At 48.1% G+C, this 21,073-nt stretch overlaps 1 long non-coding RNA gene across 3 annotated transcripts in view; it reads right to left on the bottom strand.

The window, feature by feature from the left end:
• The window catches only part of LOC112546074 (uncharacterized), a 36,907-nt gene that overhangs the window by 6,855 nt on the left and 8,979 nt on the right, over positions 1 to 21,073 (bottom strand). For all 3 annotated transcript variants that reach the window (XR_012897359.1, XR_012897361.1, XR_012897360.1), the window contains exons 2-3: positions 12,149 to 12,221; positions 11,478 to 11,623 (exon numbers count right to left, since the gene is read on the bottom strand). This is a non-coding gene — a long non-coding RNA (uncharacterized LOC112546074). The remainder of the gene's footprint in view (positions 1 to 11,477; positions 11,624 to 12,148; positions 12,222 to 21,073) is intronic.

Genomic DNA, 21,073 nt, shown 5'->3' with positions numbered 1-21,073 from the left:
CCAAGCCACACAGCTCTCCTCTGATCACACTGGGGCATTACTATTATTTATTGTTGTTGAAACAGAAAGTAGGACACAACCTACTGTCCCAGTGACACCGAATGGTAGGGTTGCCAGATATTTTGGTTGAGCAAAAAAACCCACTAAAAACCAACCATACAAAACCCCTGCCCCTTTAAATCCACAAGCTCTCTCCCCACCCCCACCAGACCCAGCAGAAGAAGAATGTCCCAACTGGCCTTTTTCTGTTTTTTTTACCGGACAGAAGCCACAAATACTGGACACCTGGCAACTGTACGGAATGGCCACATTTTCTCACGCTGAACCAACCTGGTCTTACATAGTTTTAAAACCTTGGAAAGGGATGTGGGCTTGGTCGACACGTCCAAGTTTACTGCACAGCTGCGCTTTAACGCGGCAGTGTGGTCGCGGCACCAGCGTGCTTGCAAAGCCACCTCCATGAGGAGCATGGCTCCCGTTTACACCGGGACTTTACCGCGCTGTGTCTTGCTGCACTGAGGAGATGTTCTTTAACTCTGGGCTTGTCTACACTGGCATGGTAATGTTCTCATTCTGGGGTGTGAAAGATTTACTTTTAAACCACCTCTGAAAAGTAAAGGGTGTCTCTCTCGTCTCCCTTTCCACCCTCCACCATGTAATTAAAAGATAAATGAACTTAAATCAAAGGTGACTGAGATCCGAATTCTCTACAATAAGATTACAAATATTTGCGTGTGGGGGGGGGGGGGGGGGAGCATGGCCCAGGGTTTAGGAAGGGGGCTCTGAGGGGGCTGTGGACTGGGGTTTGAGGTTGGGGAGTAGGGCCTGAGTCCAGGGGTTGGGAAGGGGGGGATGGGTGAAGGATCCCAGCTCGCAGGCCTCTTCTGCCAGCATTTGCCGTGCTAAGTCCAGGGGATGGGGGGGGGGGGGGGGGGAGAAGGAAGCCACGTAGGCCTGCCCATGAGGGAAGGGGTGACTGCACAGGCCTCCCCCACTGGCACTAAATGGGCCGGCCTGGAGGAGTGTGGAGGAAGGAGGTTGTGCAGGCCGGGTTGCAGTGGCCACACAGTGGGGGGAGAGCTTCCAGTGGGTCCTGGGGGTAAGGCTGGAGCTGGGCTGGCTGGTCCTGGTTGTTCTCCCAGGAAGGGGAGAATAGTAGGGCCAGGGATGGGGCCAGAGTTTGAAGGGTGAGGGTTTAAGGCAGGGAGGCCACTTACCAGTGGCAGTCAAGATGGCAGAGCCCCATCCCCAGCTGGGCACACTCTTGGTGGGGCGGCTTTCCCCAGTAGTCACTCTGCATGTAGATCTCCCCTGCACTCACAATGCCCAGGTGTGATTGTGAGCATCATGTCCCTCCTTTCTTCCCCCTCTCCCTTTCCATGTTATGAAACACAATCCCATTCCAGGCACATCCTGTTTTCCTGGCAAACACTTTGCTTTAAGCAAGATGAAGAGGAAACTGCATAGCTAATCTGCTTAGGAGGAATTCTTGAACAGACAGACAGACAGACAGACAGACAGAGACAGTTACAAAAATGATAGATAGATAGATAGATAGATAGATAGATAGATAGATAGATAGATAGATAGATAGATAGATAGATCATGGTGGTCACAATGCAATGTGAAGACAATTGTGACTCTGACAAGCCACTTTCACCAGTGTAGTGTGCCTCAAAAGTCCATGCCAATACATCTTGTTCACAAATGTCAGAACCAAACAAGTGAAAGGATAAAGAATTATTGCTAATTATAAGTAATTAAAGTCTAATTGGAAAATATAATTAATGGGGTTAGCATTCATCTTTGGCAGGGCCCTAGCTTGCCTTCCTATCTGCAATCAGTTCCTGCCCACTGAGCTTCCCTGTCTAATGCAGGGCACAATGTTAATTAGAATGTGAATGTGGATAGACTGAGACACTAAGAGCCACAAGAGCGGAATGGGAGGAATGAGATTTGCAAGCAATGTCTCCTCTCAACCTCTGAGCTGAGCCAGTGTCACTAGTGAGCGGGGAATTGGGGATTATTCTGTCCAATTATATTTTATTACCCATCATTATTTTTAATCGTTGTATCCGGCGCGTTCTTTTATTTACTTTGACTTTGTTCACTTGGTTGCTCAGACTCAAGAATGATTGGAATTTAATGCATCTTCTATAATTGCATTTCTATTGGGTATTAGCAGATTATCTACTAGAATTACATTACTGTTCCTGTTGTCGCTGGTAGGGTGAAATTCTGATGTCTCGTGAGAGATGGCTCAGCTATCCCCTGCAATAAAGGAGCCCCGTGGATTGGCAGAACAGCTGTGGTGGTTTCCTGGAGTGGAGAAGGAACAGGCGCGGCTGAGATGGTTGAGCCAATGAGCCAGGCCACTACACGGCAGGGGTAGTGTGACTATTAGCAGGGCATAGAAGCACACAGGAGGCCGGAGACCTATCTCAGTCATTTCTGAAGAGCGTTCATGAGCCCAAAGGCCACCCACAATCCAAAGCGCCCTTCTTCTCTGTGAGTTACTAACATCTCTAACCACGAGACTCATCTCACAGGTACTCCAGGCGTCTCTGGAGACTGTGAACTCAGGGATGGAGAGAACCACAATTCGTGCTGACGAAGATGCGGTGGGGGGAAGATTGGTGACCACGAGTGGTGGTTTCCATGGTGATGCTTGTGGTAGGTACCCCCTGCTGGACAGACAGTGAGATAGAATCCATCTCTGTTACAAACTTGGGAGGCACAGGCAGAGAAAAGGGAAAACGTGACGCATCCGTACACCAATCTGTGAGAGGGTATGTAAACCCAGGCCACCCCCTTTCCAGGCAAGCAATAAACTGCAGCCAAGTTCTTAGTATCCAGCTTCTGCAATGGCTGGACACTTCTTGCTGCTCTTCTCTCTCCCTGACCCCCATTTATATTTTTGTAAGATGCTCAAACCAAATATTGTGCTTTGACAAGATGGATCCTCTCTAGCTGTGATTGGTCGGAACCAGGGTGAGCATCATTGCCCATCCAAACTCTTTTTGGAAAGGGTATCGAGGTTGCCCCCGATGAGCAGGAAATAAATACAGGTTCAACTTTGCTATCCGGTACCCTCAGGACTTGACTGGTGCTGAACCAGAGAATCTGCCAGACAACGGGGCATCAGTATCGTCTAGCAGGATTACCCGCACTTCCACTGCTTGCTGGGCTCTTAGCAGACATTTCAGGATAAATTATAGCTAAATAACTGCAGTGGTGGCAGTCAACAAACTTTATGGGACCGTGGAAAACTGGGCCATAGCCAGTAAGTGGACGCCTGGCTAACTAAAAGCCTGCCGGACCACGGATACTGCTGGACCAGAATGCTGGATTTGAGAGTTTCCAACCATAGTTGTGTTTTGTGTGCTGGTACAAGCTAATTTTTATCTGTGTACACCTCCATCTCCTGCCTGAAGCAGCCAAGGAGCAGGGAAGAACGTCTGAGTGCAGGAAAGATTGCTGAGCATGGAAATGCAGGGATCCCAGCACGAGGGAGACGGCTATATTTTGGAGGAGATGAAATAATTGACATTCAGGTGATTATTTTACAAGGATCCCCACGACAGGAAATGTGAGAGCACAAATCACAGACTTCTGAGTTCTTCTCTAACTCCTTTTGGTAGGAGAGTTTTCCTTTGCCAGTTACATCGTATAGTCTGAAATCTTCTCAGGGACTTGCTATACTGAGATGTCTGCTAAAAATTCCCAGTCTTTCACAGTCACATCTGCACATATTGTGGAAACTAAATGGAAAATAGTTGTACTTCATCCTTCAGCCAATAGGAGAAGAGAAACTATGCCATGTGTCTTACCTGGCCAATAACAACTAAACTGCAGTGATTGAATTTCTGATACCAAAGGCTCACAGGAAGTGGTTTTGGAGCAATCTATGGAGTGTTAACAGATTTTTTAAAATTATTTAATGTATGTGCTGCTCAAATTCATTGAAGAAAATCAGGAATATTCTAGGAATAGGAAAAAGTGGTGAAACTACTGGTGAAACTATTCAGTGATAATTATTTGCCTGGCTCTAAGGAATAGCTGCAGAAATGGGGCGCTCAGACTGAAACAGAAAATAAATTAATTCAGATCAGTTCCTATTTGTGCACAGACACATGCGGAATAGCATCTTCTTACATCCATTGCTCAGAACACTGGCTCGCTGGCTTGTCCTATCCTCCTGTGAAACCTTTATTAAAGTTGGCAACCCATCATGAGAAATAAAGATTTATTGTGGTGTCACTTGCCCCGCGGGAGAGAGATTAGAGCTGAGAAAACAGAACCTTGGATATATTTTTTTAAATTCTTAAAGGATCCTGCGGCTTCTGAGTGCATCTGAAAACACTGGGAGCTGCCGTCGCTCCAAAAAGGGATCAGAGCCACAACAATCAACCAGCAATCTAAGAACGAGGATGGAAGTCATGTCTTAAATGCCTCTTTCTGTTTGACCCAGGCATGACATTAACAGATTCTAGACAGAACTGGGATTGGCTTCCTCCAATCATTAGGGCAGGTAGATTCATAACAGAGGTGAGGTCCATCAGTGGCTATTAGCCAGGCGGGTAGGAATGGTGTCTCTAGCCTCTGTTTGTCAGGGGCTGGGAATGGGAGACAGGAGAGGGATCACTTGATGATGTCATGTTGTGTTCACTCCCTCTGGGACATCTGGCTTTGGACACTGTCAGAAAACAGGTCACAGGGTTGGATGGACCTTTGGTTTGACCTGAAAAACTCACTACACCAACCATGGCTTACAGGACATTTATCCATGAAGAGCAACACAGAAGGTATCTATGGAAAGTTTGCAATTTGTCAAGCTTCATAATCATTGTGGAGATGTATGCACAGGTAATATTTAAGGAATATTGTATTTCTATCAGACCTTTGCTTTATGGAGTTAGCATGGAAATCAATCCTCCAGAGATCATGTTATAGTGTTATGGTGATTGGGCAAGGGGGACTGGTCGTGCCCGGTTTGACCAGTGATGCAATACAAGGCTCAATTTCCTAGCCCTGCACAATCCTGTCATTGGCAATCGAAGTTAAATGCCTCAGAGGCAACAAGAAACAATCAAAACCAGCTACTGGTAGAGATGAAACAGTGTGAAACGGCTGTTTTCAGTCTAACACAGAGGACAGGGCAGCTCTCTGTGTCCATGTGTTTAGGAAAATCCCTTGAGGTGTGTGGTTCTACTAGAAATATTGGGGGTACGTCTAAACTACATGGCTCCGTCAGCGGAGCCATGTAGATTTGTTTGTTCGGCAAAGGGAAATGAAGCCGCGATTTAAATAATCGCAGCTTCATTTCAATTTACATGGCTGCCGCGCTGAGCCAACAAACAGCTGATCAGTTGTTTGTCGGTTCAGCGCGCTAGTCTGGACGCTCCCGCGCCGACATGAAAGCCCTTTATCGACCTCCTCGGTAAACCTTATCCTACGAGGCATAACGGGGAGGTCGATAAAGGGCTTTCAGGTTGGCGCGGGAACTTCCAGACTAGTGCGCTGAGCCGACAAACAGCTGATCAGCTGTTTGTCAGCTCAGTGCGGCAGCCATTTAAATTTAAATGAAGCTGCGATTATTTAAATTGCGGCTTCATTTCCCTTTGCCGATCAGCCTAATCTACATGGCTCCATTGATGGACCCATGTAGTTTAGACACACCCTGGGAGTCCAGCTCTTGAAAGACCAGACAAAACAGTTCTGCAACAGACCGAAGGCCAGTAACCTACTGGGTTAGACGGGAAAGGTAACTGTTGATATGTCTAGGAACAGGTTCACCCTTTAGGATATTGGTTTGTTTCCACAACCCACTTATTTCTGGTTAAATCTTTATTCTTTGTTAAAGAAACCTACTTTGGTTTCATCGTAAGTGCTCACAAGCGCCGTGTGTTGTCTTCGAGGGATGGCTTCAGGTAATACAGGTGCACAGGGGTATGCTACTCCCTTGGGTGCAAAGATTCCTGCACATTGATGGGCAACCTAAGCTAGTGAGTGGACCACAGGAGCAACCTTGCTTTATCTCAGGGGGCCATAAAATTGTCCTAACCCAGACAGTCTCCTGGAATGGGGCAGGTTTGCTCATGATGCTTGTGCGCCTAGAAATTGTGGGCTGTGCCGATTGTACCGTCGCCGCACTGTGATCGGCTGCAGACGGAGTGCCCGGCTCTCACAGTCAATGCTCACCTCCCTTCACGGGTCCTGGTCTATGTGGGGGTCACTCTGATAAGATCGGTAGGAAAACGACGACATGGAGCACAGAAAGAAGCAGAATGTGGCAACATTGCTGGACAACAGTAAACAGTGTCTCGCGGGCCACACCTAGAACCTAGATGGGCTGCAGGATGGCCACCGCTGTGCTGGGATTTCTGGGAGTGCTCTGGACTGGACAGCAGAGGGATCGGGCATGCCTCATCAGGACAACGTGCGGGCTGTGGTAGCCTGGAGGAGTGAGCAGGAGTGGCCAGCAGCCTGAGGGAGTGGACCTCCAGCTATGGCAAGAGAGACTCCTGCTTGCTTGAGGAGGGGGAGTAACAAGGTGACGCCCAACAAGAGGTGACCCGGGGACTGGCATAGCTAAGATTCCCCCACCAAATACCCTGCTACCATACTGTCTTTCTCCTCCTCCCCAGGAGGTAGCAGGCCCCTCCTTGCCCACTTTATATCTTTTGATGGGACCCAAATGCAATGCAAATGGCACCTCATATGGCTTCCCCGCTTTAGGAAAGGCCATCTCTCAGGCAGCCCCAGTACAGGCCGCATGCTCCACTTGCACAAGGAAGCGCACAGTGAACCTGTGGAACTCCTTGCCAGAGGATGCAGTGAAGGCTAGAACTTTAATATGGTGCAAAAAAGAGCTAGATAGATTCATGGAGGTTAGGTCCATCACTGGCTGTTAGCCAGGATGGGTAGGAATGGTGTCCCTAGCCTCTGTTTGTCTGGAGGTGGGAGACGGGGAGGGATCACATGAGGATTACCTGCTGTGAGCCCTCCCTCTGGGGCATCTGGCATTGGCCACTGTCGGCAGACAGGACACTGGTCTAGATGGGCCTTTGGTCTGACCCAGTCTGGCCGTTCTTATGTTAAGGCAGAAGTTAATCAGATGGTGGGAGTCACGCAAATGCTTCCTCCCAGTACATCTTGCATCAGGCTCAACAGTCCAGGCTGAGGAGCTTTTCCACTTTGCAAAGGCCTTGGCCCCTCTCGCCGCTGCTTCCTTGCAAAAGCCCCACCCCCGCCCCAGGCTGGTCTCAGGAGCCAGAAACTGTGATTATGGGAGCTGAGCCTTGGTCCCTTGCAGCAGACGGAGTGGGGGATAGCTCAGTCCACCCCTCCATTACCCACGGAGGCCCGGCAGTGGCACTATCATTTTGGTTCTCCCCCTGTTGCTGGCATTCTGCTGCCAGAAGTGTCTGGGTGCAGGAAGCCCAGTGAAAGGCAGGTGACGTGATGCTGCAGGAAGCTTCATGCAGCAGGGAGGTACCTGTGATGGCGCAGAGGGGGCAGAGGAGAAAAGCAGCGGCTGCTAGAAGCTGAGCTACTTCCCAGCTGTTACAGCCCACAATAATAGCAGCAGCATGACTGGCTTGGAATCTAGAGCTCACTCGTGACCAGGTTTGGGTCAGACTTTCTGAGGACTTCCAAAAATGGCCAACATTTGCCAGAGTCACCACTGATTATTGGGGGTCCAGCTAGAAACATTTAAGTCCTGATGTCTAGGGAATCAAGAGCAGTCCATGTGGGGAGCCATGTAGATTTGTTTACTCGGCAAAGGGAAATGAAGCAGTGATTTAAATAATCGCCGCTTCATTTAAATAAAAATGGCTGCCGCGCTGTGCCGATCAGCTGTTTGGTGGCACGGCGCTGTCGTCTGGATGCTCTGCGATTGACATCAAAGGCATTTGTTGACCTCCCCAGTAAACCTCATCCCACAAGGCATAATGGGGAGGTCGATAAATGCCTTTGATGTTGACCGCGGAGTGTCCAGACGACAGCGCCTTGCCACCAAACAGCTGATCGGCACAGCGCGGCAGCCATTTTAATTTAAATGAAGCGGCAATTATTTAAATCGCCGCTTCATTTCCCTTTGCCTACAACCCTAATCTACATGGCTCCATCTAGACGTGCCCTCGGATGTAAGGCACCCAAAGATTGTAGCCACTTGAAAAAAAATGGCCTGCCTGCTTGAGGGCATGGGACAAAACCCTGGGCGATTCCACATTCACCAGACCTGTTTGCCATAAATAGGGAAGTTTCCTACACCACAAATTTTGACTGAATTTTTGTGTCAGAAAAATGTTGGAGACTCACAGTTCTGTATTTTCACAATGAAAGTGTTTGTTCCAAAATACTTTTTGGTTTGGAAATGCCCTTCAATGGCACAAAGAAACAGTTAAACAACATTTACAATCTACAAAATCAAATTGAAATACTTGTCTTGGCCCAACAAAACACCAGACCTGACCTCAAACAATTTTTTTCACCTTTCCAATTCATTGAACTTTGGTCTTCAGCATTTGACCCAGAATAATCTGCCCCTGATTTTTCACAGTTGACAGTGACTGAAAAACGAATCCCTCCTTTTCATGGTGCTTTGCTCCAAACCCCCATGAATGAGACTACCACAGTGTGAAATATTTCCTCAGTCTTATTATCACGGGGGAATGATTTATGGTTTACCTGAGTCACTCCAGGGTGAGATGCCGCAGGAACATCCACCTTCTCGTTGAAAGTAGCCCATTGAGAAATGATCAGGTAAGAAATGATCAGTGCTTACCTGTGATTAGCTCACAGAGCAGAGTGAAATTCCACAACAAACGCCTACAGGCAGAGTGATGTGCGGAGTAGAAGAACCCCAACTACAACCCAAGTAGGAAGTCTAGTGGAAACCATCTATTACCAGTGTTGTCTTCAAGTCGTCAAGTCTTGTCAAGTCGTTGTCTTGACAAGTCCAAATTGAGTCTCAAGTCACTACAGTTCAAGTCTCAAGTCGAGTCTCAAGTCCCTAAAGTCACTTTCAAGTTAAGTCCCAAGTCGAGTCTCAAGTCTTAATTTAAAAAATGTCAAGTCTCTTTTGTACAAGCCATCAATATCGGCATTTTCGGACAATTTTTTTACCAAGTCGATTTAACAAAATGAGCAAGTCTCAAATTGAGTCTCAAGACACAAACAACGAACCCGAGTCGAGTGTCAAGTCGAGTTACCTAGGTGACTTAAGTTGGAGTTCAAGTCGTGGGACTCAAGTCAACAACTCTGTCTATTACTGTGACGATGACCCTTCGTTACAGCTTGCTCTGTATCCCCATATTAATAAAGTAGCATCTGCAGTGTGCTGAGGGCTGCACACGTTCCTGCTTTCCTACTTAGCTCTTAAAAGACATTTGTTTCCATAATGGCCTCCCATTGAACACTACTTTGTTCTCTCCCAGCCTTTGTAGGACAATGACAAACGTCTGGCATCCATTAAGAAGAATTATGCATGTTTCTAACTGCCCATAATTCTTGGACTAGCAACAAGTTGCAGGGGATGTGCGATGAATGGAACATTTCAAAGACAGGGATGTTTGATTGTTTTAAACCTCCTCCCCACCCCATTATTCAGCAAAGAATCCCTGGTGCCAGAACAGTAACTAACTTCAGAAAACGAACACACCGTGAGATCTAGTCATGGCAGCCTTCTTGGGATTTACCAGGAAGTGTGTGACAAGATGGAAGGCATTACCTGGGTCTGTGTAGTGAGGTGTTTACCCCACACTGGCTCTTTAAGGGTTAAAACCCAGCCCTGGAAGAGGGCTGGAGAGGTGGAGCCAGCAGCTGCAGCTGACAGCAGCCAATGAGGGCCCAGTGGAGGGCAGTATAAATAAAGGCTCCTGGAGGGGAAGAGATGGACGCACTCTTGTTGTGGAGCAGGAGGGACCTGGCTACCAGGGAAGTGAGAGTTTTCCTAAATTAGAGCAGGGCTGGGGAAAGGCAGGCAGGGCTGGGGAAGCTCTGGCCAGGCGAGCTCCCAGGCAGCAGGGCCTCAGGGTACTAAGGCAGTGGGGAGGCAGCCAGGGCAGGCAAAAGCAGCAGGTCCACACCCCTTGCCAATGCTGAGTGGCCATTTCAGACGGCAGTTTCCCCTGAGGGAGGGGCTAGATGAAGACTGGCAGTGGGTCACTGAGGCAAGGTGGGCATAGGGATTGGGGGATTCCCAGAGGGGGAGGACTCCAGAGCGCGAGTGCACTGTGGTAGGGCAGTACCCAGGCAGGAGGGTGCCATGGTCTGGGAGGAACGTGGGCCCTGACGTGGAGGGGTGAACAAGAAGTAACAGCAGGCAAGGCACCAGCCAGAAGGGGGCGCTTCAGCCCCAAAGAGCTGATCCCCTGAGTGACCAGCTGGAGGCACCGGTGGCGGTGAGCCCTGTTACAGTCAGGCACGGGTGCTGTGACTGGAATAGGAGCGCGGCATCCCTTCCGCCTTCCTTGCCTTTTGCAAAGCAGGTGTTGTTTCAGAAACGGCATGTGGAAAGATCGTTTCTCGTCGATAAATGTGTCCAGTTTCAGCCTGTCTCTGGTTCCGACACTGTGCACTATCTCTCCGGGTGGCGTTATCAACCAAGGCCTTTCGGAAGGGGGCAAACACATTTCTTGTTAGAGGTGAGCGGCAGACAGTATTTCCAGTTCCTATGGCATCAATTTTTTCATTTACGGGCACCCAGAACACAAGTGGCTAAGGATCCTGCCCTACTTTTTCTCTACCAATACCATCTCCTCAGCAGACTGGTCAGGAGCTTTTCACTGTTTCTTTTTTTTTTTTAATGACATATGACTTTTCAAACAATAAGACCAGGTCCAATTTGTTCTCCATTTTTCTCTGGGGCTTTTTCTTTGGTCTCCCTTCCCATCCTTCCTCCTCCTCATTTTCAGTGTGCGTGTTGGGGGCGAGGGGGGAATAGAAACACCACAAAGAATGGGAAGCTTTGAATTTAGGGAGGGGAGAATCGTTTCTTTTGAAACACTTCACTGGAACATATTTTGCCCAGCCCCAGGAAATGCTGTCTCTGGGAAGAATGGTTTTGCTGCCGAAGCTCTGTTCCTACCAGAAACCAGAGCCTTCAATTTCAACCTCTTAGAAGAAAGGTCTCTGTAGGCTGTGGTCTTCACATGTATTAGAGGCTGCTGTAAAGATGAATGTGATCTATTATTCTCCATGTCTACTGAAAGTAGAAGAAGTAAGGTGCTTAATCAGCTGCAAGGAGATTTATGCTGTTGGGCTGATTTACCTGGGATTAGTACTGATTTGGGCAGCGGGCTGAACTCAATGACCTCCTGAGGTCTCTTCCAGCCCTATGATTCTATGCTTCTATGTTAGATATTAGGAAAGACTTTCTAACTATAAGGCCAGGTCTACCTTAGATCCGTCAGATTGGCTTAAGGGAAGCAACTCCAGCTACCCAGAATATGTAGCTAGAATCAGTTTACCTTAAGCTGAGATTGGTGGCATCCTTACAGCCGGAGACTGACAGGAGCAAACACTGATAAATCTCACTAAATCAAACTCTGGAAGATCCATCACAGCAGTAGCAACCTTTCTTTTAGTGTAGGCAAGGCCAATCTTCATCACACACCTAGAGAGAGCAACGGACAAGATTAAGGAAGAGGTAGAAGGGATATTGGTGCACGGGGTGAGAATTAACAACTTGAGGTTCGCGGATGATATATTTATTATCGAGGAAGATGAAGAGAAGCTAGCGAGAAAGGTGCAGGTGCTAAATGAGGAAGGAAAGCAGTATGGACAGATTATGAATATCGATAAAACGAAGACAATGGTATTTGGAGATAAGAAAATAGGAAGGAAGATCAGTGTATATGGGATCGAACTAGAGAACGTAGAAAAGTTCACGTATTTGGGGAGCAACATGACATATGATCTAGACTATAAGAAGGAAATAGTGACTAGAATAACGAAAGCAAGAGTGAGTTTGAAGGCAATGGATAAGATCTGGAAAAGTAAAGCGATGAGCTTAGGAACGAAGCTGCACATCTTGAAAACGTGTGTATTCAGCATCATGTTGTACGGATGTGAGACATGGGGGATAATGAAAGATTCCAAGAGAAGGATATTGGTGTTCGAGAGGAGTAACTCCACTTACTTCTCTGGGAATGTGACTCCTTGAATCTCTGGTCCGTAGGTTATCCAGTTATATAATGCATCTAGGACTTGGTCTACAAAAAATATTAATAATAATTAGGTTGACCCAGCCACGCTACTCAAGAGTGTGAAAAATCCAACCCCTCCCCACCCCCGTCTGAAGTGACACAATTAAACCAGCCTACTCCGCGATGTAAACAGCATCAGGTCGATGGAAGAATTCTTCAGTTAACTTAGTTTCCACCTCTTGGGGAAGAGGCATACCTGCGCCTAAGGGAGAACCCCTCCTGTGGAGGTGGCTGGTGATGACACTCAAGTGCCGCAGTGATGCAGATGCGGCAGGGTAGTTATGTTGCTGTAGCATTTCAAGGGCTGATGTGCCCTAAGTGCTTTTGTGATGCTCCTTAGATAGGAACTTTGGCAAGAGACCCGTTCCCCCTGCTTAATAAGGAGATCTTGAACGATCTAAAAATAAAAAAGGAACTTTATGCCAAGTGGAAACTAGGTCAAAGTACAAAGGGTGAATATAAACAAATAACACGAGTATGTGCAGGCAAAATTAGAAAGGTGAAGGCATCAAATGAGCTCAATCTAGCTAGAGACATTAAGGGCAACAAGAAAACATTCTATAAATATAGTAAAAGGAGTAGCAAGAGCAAGGATAGGGCAATGAAGAGGGAAAACCAATAGCAGAAAACGTGGAAATGGCAGAGGTGCTTAAGGAGTTCTTTGTGCTGGTTTTCACCAAAGAGATGATTGGAGGCCTATAATGCAGAATGCTGGAGAAAAGGAGGTAGAAGTTAAAACAGCAAAAGAACAAGTTCAAATTATTTAGAGAAGTGAGATGTCTTCAAGTCACCAGAGCCTGATGAAATGCACCCTGAGAATACTCAAAGAGCTGATAGAGGAGGTATGAGCCTTTAGCTCTCATCTGTGAAAAGTCATGGAAGTCAGGTGATAGTCCAGAAGACTGGAAAAGGGCAAATCTAGTGCCCATCTCTAAAATGGAAAATAAGGACAACCCAGGAAACTACAGACCAATCAGTTAAACTTCTGTGCCAGGGAAGACATTTGTACATTGGACAAACGTCTCAGACACTTTGCCAAAGAATCAATGCCCACAAAACAGATATTAAACAGGATCACAAAGAAAAAAACAGTTTCTTGCCATTTCAACCAGAAAGGACATTGTCTCAATGACTTGATTACCTGCATCCTACTTCAAAGACCTTTTAAGAATACACTTGAAAGAGAATCCTCTGAACTGTCAGTCATGCTAAAGTTCGACACTTTACACTTAAGTTTGAATAAAGACTCTAATTACTTTACCCATTACAAAGATAGCTTCCCCAATTATCACCTCTAGTATCATTAGCTCACAGACATTTACCTCCCCCTCCATCCCCCTTCTATTCTGAAATTTGATTTGTCCTTTTCACATGTGTTCATTTTTTTAAATTGTATCCTTTGGTATATATGGTTGTGACAATTTTCTTCCACTATTTGATCTGAGGAAGTGGGTCTGGCCCACGAAAGCTCATCATCTAATAAACCATCATGTTAGTCTTTAAAGTGCTACATAGTATTGTTTTTTTGTTTCAGGAAAGATAATGGAGGAAGTAATTAAGGAATCCATCTGAAAACATCTGGAAGATAATAAGGTGATAGGTAACAGCCAGAATGGATTTGTAAAGGACAAATCATGTCAAACCGATCGGATAGCTTTCTTTGATAAGATATCAAGCCTTGTGGATAAGGGAGAAGTGATGGATGTGGTATACCTAACTTCAGTAGAGCATTTGATATAGTCTCATATGACCTTCATATTGATAAACTAGGGAAATGTGTGCTAGTCTAATGTGGGTGCAGAACTGGCTGAATAACCATTCTCAGAGAGTAGTTATTAATGGTTCACAGTCATGCCAGAAGGGGATAAAAAGTGGGGTTCTGCAGGGGTCTGTTCTGGGACTGGTTCTGTTCAATTCTTCAGTGATTTCGATGATGGCTGTAACCTGGAGGACCTGGTCGACCTGAGGGACCAGCCTGATCCCTGGTGCCAGACTGTACCCCGGGACCCAGAGACCCTGCCAGTGCTGCTGGATGAGCCGGATCCCGAGGACTAGCCCAGACACCCCTGCCTGCCGCAGCCAATCTACCAGCTCGAGCCGGAAGACCTTGAAACCGCCGAGGCCTGGATTGGGCCGCTGAGAGCCTGCTGGGACGACACCGCTCTGGGCTCCCTGAGTGACCTGCTGCAGACTCAGGTACCCGCTGAGGGGAGACGGGAAGAGGTTCAGGGGATAGGACAAGCTAGTAGAAGCCCTAGGCCAGGGCGTTGAGGGCTGGAGCCCCCGATGAGCCAGCAGAAACTGATCTGCTGCTCCCGACGCAGGTGTCTGGGCTGGTCCTCGGGGTCTGGCTCGTCCAGCGGTGCTGGCAGGGTCTCCGGGTCCCGGGGTACAGTCTGGCACCAGGGTTCAGTCTTCCCCCTCTCCACCACTGCAGGTGAATCCCCTGCAACCCTCCTGAGCAAGGAGCTCCCCAAACCTGTGTGAGTTTGCTGCCATGCCCTGAACTCGGGGCCTGGCCTCTCCCTTTGACCTGCTACTGTGGTTGTTGCTCGGCCTGAACCAGGCCTGGGCCTCTTAAACTGTGGAGTGTTGGGTTTCCACCCCGCCTGAACCAGGGCCATCCTGACTAAGGGGGATTGCCCCTGCCTGAGAGACAGGCCTGGGGCCTCTGAACTGGGGAACTATTAGTGTGTTGCCCCAACCTGAGCCAGGGCCCGGGCTTGGAGCTGCTGTGAAGCTGTGGGACTCTTTGTAGGGCCGCCCTGAGCCAGGGCTGGAGCCTGAACTAACTGGGGGCTTGTTTGTCTGTTGCCTCACCCTGACCTAGGGCCAGGCCCTCCTAACCGGCTGTGTTCACTGCCTGCCCTCCCAGAGCTTTGGGGCTACACTGGACTCTTTATTGCCGCCTGGACCTGAAGCAAGGCCGGGCGCCTGAACTGTTGGACGTTCACCCCGACCTGATGTAAGGCCGGGAGTTGAGCTAGTGGGACTAGCGATTTGGGGACTATTTTATGGGCTGGGCAGTGGGGTGGACGTGCTGCCCACTGACCCAGAGGCGGAGGAACCCCTCCGGGAGGACTACTGGCCTTCAAAGGCATAGAGAGTATGCTTATTAAGTTTGCAGATGATACCAAACTGGGAGGAGTTGCAAGTGCTTCCGGTCTACACTGTGCTGATTAGGCCTCAGATGGAGTATTGTGTCCAGTTCTGAGCACCATATTTCAAGAAAGATATGGAGAAATAGGAGGAGGTCCAGAGAAGAGCGACAAAAATGATTAAAAGTCTAGAAAACATGATCTATGAGGCAAGGCTGTAGGAATTGGGTTTGTTTAGTTTGGAAAAGAGAAGTTGGAGAGGGGACATAATAGCAGCTTTCAACTACCTAAAAGGAAGCTACAATGAAGAGGGAGAAAAATTATTCTCCCTAATATCTGATGATAGGGCAAGAAGCAATGGGCTTAAACTGCAGCAAGAGAGGTGTAGGTTGGACATTAGGAAAAATGGGGAACCACATTGATAGAGTGGTTAAACACTAGAATTTTCTTAAGGAGGTTGTGGAATCTCCATCATGGGAAATATTTAAGAGCAGGGTAGATAGACATCTATCGGGAATAGTTTATATGGTGCTTGGTCATGTCATGAAGACCGAGGACTGGACTCGATGACCTCTCGATGTCCCTTCCAGTTCTAATCTTCTATGATTCCTTGCTCATGAGAAGGGTCTTAATAAGGAAACTGTTCACAGGGCCAGGCCCTGAATTTATGGTATGAAAGACTCTCTCTGCAATCCACTTCTGTGTTGTCATAGACGACATAGAATTTCTTCGGTAAGTGAAGTAGGTTGAACGATCCCTTTTGCAGCAACAATGCTAAGACAACATTAATGTCTGAGAGATGAGGGGGTGAGGGAAATTAAATATGTAAGAAAAAGGAGTTGATATAAACGTGTTTGTTGTTTGTTTTTAGGGAGAAAAAGATAATCCATGGCCTCAGAAACCGAGTAGCTGTCATAAATCGTAAGCAAAGAGCTATCAGCAAAACCCCACTATTATATTATTATTCATGTACATGTTTCCTAAGAGGAGTGTGTATTTGTAATGCATATTTCAACTTAGGCTAGAAAACTTCCATCATTATCATTTCAATTAAAATTGCTCTTTGAAGCAGTTTGTCTTCAGGCTCAGCCACATGAATCTTGGCTTTCATGAACATGTGAAAATTGAAAAAATAAAGAGGGCCTCATTTTATCCAGTGCTGCTTTTTTCTCTCCGAGCCACATGTAGTTTTTATTGCCCAGCTCTTGTCGGCGAAGCTTCGCTGTGTTCTCCTTGGAAATGGAGCGCAGGGTGAAAGGCAAAGTCCTGACGGGTTAAAAACTAGGTAAGAGATGAGAAATCCAACATAGAAATGGTCCGTTTCTGAGTGCAAAGCCGCTAATGTCTGGGGTGCAGGAGAGGTCAGCTGCATTTCAGTGTCTTTTGGGAGAGGAGTGAAGAGCGAGATCTCCTGAAATAAGACCAGATCAAAACCTCTCTTCAAGAGAAGGTTTGTAGGGGCTGAGGCAAGTCTGGGCTACGACCCTGGGTCTTGCGCTTCCTAGTGCGGTCTTCTGTGTGCCTCAGAAGCTCACGGTGTCCCTACCACTGCCGAGGGAGCAAGGGTACCCCGCTCCAAGAGCCCTTTTCATCACCATCCAGTCAAGGATTTGGAGGTCAGCCCCTCGATAGTCCAAGGGTGCCCCTTTTCTTACTGACAGCCCACCAGCCGGGATAAGGGTTGGGGGGAACCCAGTCCCATCCACTTACTCCAGGTTCTGGCCCAGGGCCCTATGCAGTAGCACCGAAAGGGTTGAGAGACCTGGCCTTGCCCCACTGAATAGCAGCTCCTCCCTGGGTAGCCAGATCGTGCCCCTTTAAAGGTTCTGGGGCCGGGAGGAGGGCAGAAGAGTTTCCCTGGTTTGGCCCAGAGTGGCCACCAGGGCAAGCTGGGAAGGGCTAGCCTCCCACTAGTTCGAATTCAGTGGCTACACAGCCCTTAATTGGAACTGCTTAATTCTAATTAGGCATTACTCCTCGTAGAATGAGGTTTACCTAGTTCGAATTAAGCGCTCCGTTAGTTGGATTTAAATTCGAACTAGCGGTTTGTATGTGTAGCCCTTAATAAAGTTAATTCAAACTAACGGCTGTTGGTTCAAATTAACTTTGTAGTGTAGACATACCCTAAGTCCCTTGGGGTATGTCTACACTACAAAGTTAATTCGAACTAACGGATGTTAGTTCGAATTAACTTTGATAGGGGCTACACTAGCGCTCCGCTAGTTCGAACTTAATTCGAACTAGCGGAGCGCTTAGTTCGAACTAGGTAAATCTCATTTTACGAGGAGTAACACCTAATTAGAATTAAGCAGTTCCAATTAAGGGCTGTGTAGCCACTGAATTCGAACTAGTGGGAGGCTAGCCCTTCCCAGCTTGCCCTGGTGGCCACTCTGGCCAACACCAGGGAAACTTGTATGCCCCCGTCCCGGTCCCGGACCCCTTAAAGGGGCACGGGCTGGCTACGGTGCCCGTGCCAGGTGCAAGCCTGCCAGCACCCAGCCAGCAGACCCTGCACCTGGCACGGCTCAAGCCAGCCACCTGATGCCCCCCAGCCCTCCCCCTCTTCCCGGGACCAGGCTGGCGGCTCCCGGGAGCTTGCCCGGGACCGCAAGAGGCGGGCACCCGCCTGGGCTAGTGCGGACATCATGGACCTCGTCTACGACCTCCGCACTAGGCACAGGAAAGTGGCTGTCTAGGGCAGGAGAGCTGCCAGCCTGGCCACCCAGGAGCAGGTGTGCATGAAAATCAAGGTGGTCCACTGAGACCACCGACCCTGAGCCCTGAGCTTACAATGGCCGTCCTGGGTCAGACCAAAGGTCCATCTAGTCCAGTAGCCTGTCTGCCGACAGTGGCCAACCCTAGGGACCCTGGAGGGGATGGACCGAAGACAGGGACCAAGCCAGTTGTCTCGTGCCATCCCTCTCCAGCTTTCCACAAACTTTGGGCAGGGACACCACTCCTACCCCCTGGCTAATACCACTCCATGGACCCAACCTCCATCACTTTATCTCACTTCTCTTTAAACTCTGTTCTAGTTGTAGCCTTCACAGCCTCCTGCAGCAAGGAGTTCCACAGGTTGACTCTTTGCTTTGTGAAGAACAACTTTCTGTTACTAGTTTGAAGCCTGCTACCCATTCCTTTCCTTTGGTGACCTCTAGTCCTTCTATTATGGGAACTAATGAAGAACTTTTTTTTATGCACCCTCTCCACCCCACTCATGCTTTTATAGACCTCTATCCTATCCCCCCTCAGTCTCCTCTTTTCTAAACTGAAAAGTCCCAGTCTCTTTAGCCTTTCTTCATATGGGACCTGTTCCAAACCCCTGATCATTTTAGTTGCCCTCCCCTCTCTCACCCTCTCTCTTCCCCTCTCCCACCTCCTTTTCCCAGTCTCCCCCAGTTTTGTTCAATAAAGACAGATTCTATTTTTGACCACACGTTTTCTTTATTTTGTACATCAGGAAGGTGGACTAGGGAAGGGTAAGTGGAAGGAGGTGAGGGAGGAATGGGGTACGAGCCCCCGATGTGGAGGACTGGGCTGGCTCTGCGGGCTTCTGGGGGTGGAAGCTCTCCTGCAGCCCCCAAATTCTCCCCTCTCCGCAGATGGCAGCCTGCGGCAAGTGCAGCCGGTCTGATGGCCGAGTGCTGTGATGTGCCCAGTGTGGGCACTCAGGGCACTCCAAGCCAGGACTGCTTTGCAAGCGGGGCACCCCTGAGAACTGTCTGTCCGGGGTGGGGGTCGGGTCCCTTTAAGCACAGCCCTCGGCTAGCCTGAGGCAGCAGCTCCACGCTCTAAGTCCTCATCTGATGCCCTGCCGGCACTGCTTCCGGCCATCCTTAACCCCAGTTCAGGGTCCACTTAATGTGGATATGCCAGTTCGAATTAGCAAAACGCTAATTCGAACTAGTTTTTTAGTCTGCATGCGTTAGTTCGAATTAGCGCTGTAGTGTAGACATACCCTTAGGTACCATTACCTATTTCACCCTCTGTCTGACAGCAGCGAATTGCATGATCACACCTGATTGAGCGGGGATGTTTAGATCAGCCAGGCCTGGAAACTCTCACCATGTGTCGGCTGGGGCCGAGTCTCAAACTCTGAATCTGGATCCAGATTGCAGCGACTAGGAGCGTGGCTCCATTTCGTTTGTGACCAGTTCATTTAGGGTTGGACCCGGCTTCTGTTGCAGTCAATGGTAGAGCTCCCCTGCATTTTAGAGAGAACAGGATGCGGCCTCCCTTCATGGCATAGAAGCGAGTGGTTGATTTGAATCTAATGGACACATTGGGTAAGGGTTGTGTTCCGTCAAGGAGGCTGGTAGAAAAATGCATTCATTATTTAATGTGAAGGCATCTGTAAGGGCATAAATACATATTCTAGGCGGTGAGCGGAGACAATGGAAATCTGTTTTAATAAAAGGGGACATGACCCTGCAAAGGCTTTCGGCGGGTGAGAGAAATCACCTCCATGAATAAAACAAACCTAAAGTCCTGCCTAAGCTACGTTTCCTCCTGCCATGTCTGAGTAAGTCCCAAATGCAGAGGTAGTGTATCGACCGACTGCTGAGAGCATGAGATGCTGCCAATAACCCACCTTTTCAGGTGGGATGGACAGACTCAGACTGACAGCAGGCGTTCCCAATGGCTGGGAAGATCTTTGATCATGCACCCATACGTGCCCATTCGCGTTGAGTTTCCTCCTTGTCCAGCCCTTTGATTTTACACCAAAACTAAAATAAGAAAGAGGCTCAGAACGACTGCTTTCACTTGCTGGTAGCAGCAGAAAGCATTCAGGGTCAAGCTAGCAAAGGTGATCACAAATCCCTTCCAAAGCCCCATGAGAAATCCAGGAGCACAGCAATGCTGTAAAGCCGCAGCACTTCTGCCTTCCATCTATCACACGCGTGTGACGCGAGTCCCTTTGCTTTCTCCAGTTTCACTCTCTGATGCTCAGTCTTCTCAGAGCGCATTCAAAAGCAGAACATTTGCATCTGGAAACTGTTGATTATGGACACCTTCACCTGCCAGGAACCGCCTCAAGAAAGTGGCCAAGTTAATCAGCACATGTTGCTCATGTAGGATAAAATCTGATAGTAAACTCAAGCCGGTAAGAAAAATCTCATTAGTCTGGGGTAATGGCTCACACGTGACCCCGTTCCAAGCACAATCACAAAGTACAATGGATCACACGGAGCGAATTGTCGAAAATCAGATGGCTGGGAACTCCTTGGCACCTATTAGATGTGTTAAGTCGGTTTTTAAACCACTCGCAACCTTATATAAATTGTCTCAGGGAAGTTGGCAGGAAAACTAACAACATTCCAACATTAAGCGTGGCTTTTGTTACTTCTGCATTGGATTTTGACTATAAGGGTACGTCTACACAGACGCGTTACTTTGGAATAACTCCCATTTCAAAATGATATAGTGTGTCTCCACAGCAAGCCGTTATTTCGAAATATTGTCGAGCTGGAGGACTTCTTACTATGACTTTTGTAATCCTCATTTCATGAGGAGTAAGGGAAGTCGAAGGAAGAGTGTTCTTCCTTCCACTTCCTGCTGTGTAGACAGCACCAAAAGTCGAGTTACGCTATTTCGATTTCAGCTACATAATTAACGTAGACTTGCCCGAAGTGGAGAAGGCCCAGAGAACTCCCACAGGAGCTGATATGGACAGATTGACTAGTCTCAGACTGAGCTTTGTTCCAAAACATTTAGCGGGTGCAGAGTGCAGAGAAAAAGGTCCAATTTACTTGACTGAAC

This window comes from Pelodiscus sinensis, chromosome 23, assembly GCF_049634645.1.
Source record: "Pelodiscus sinensis isolate JC-2024 chromosome 23, ASM4963464v1, whole genome shotgun sequence".
NCBI classification, from domain to species: Eukaryota; Metazoa; Chordata; order Testudines; family Trionychidae; genus Pelodiscus; species Pelodiscus sinensis.
This window is presented reverse-complemented; position numbering and strand designations above follow the sequence as displayed.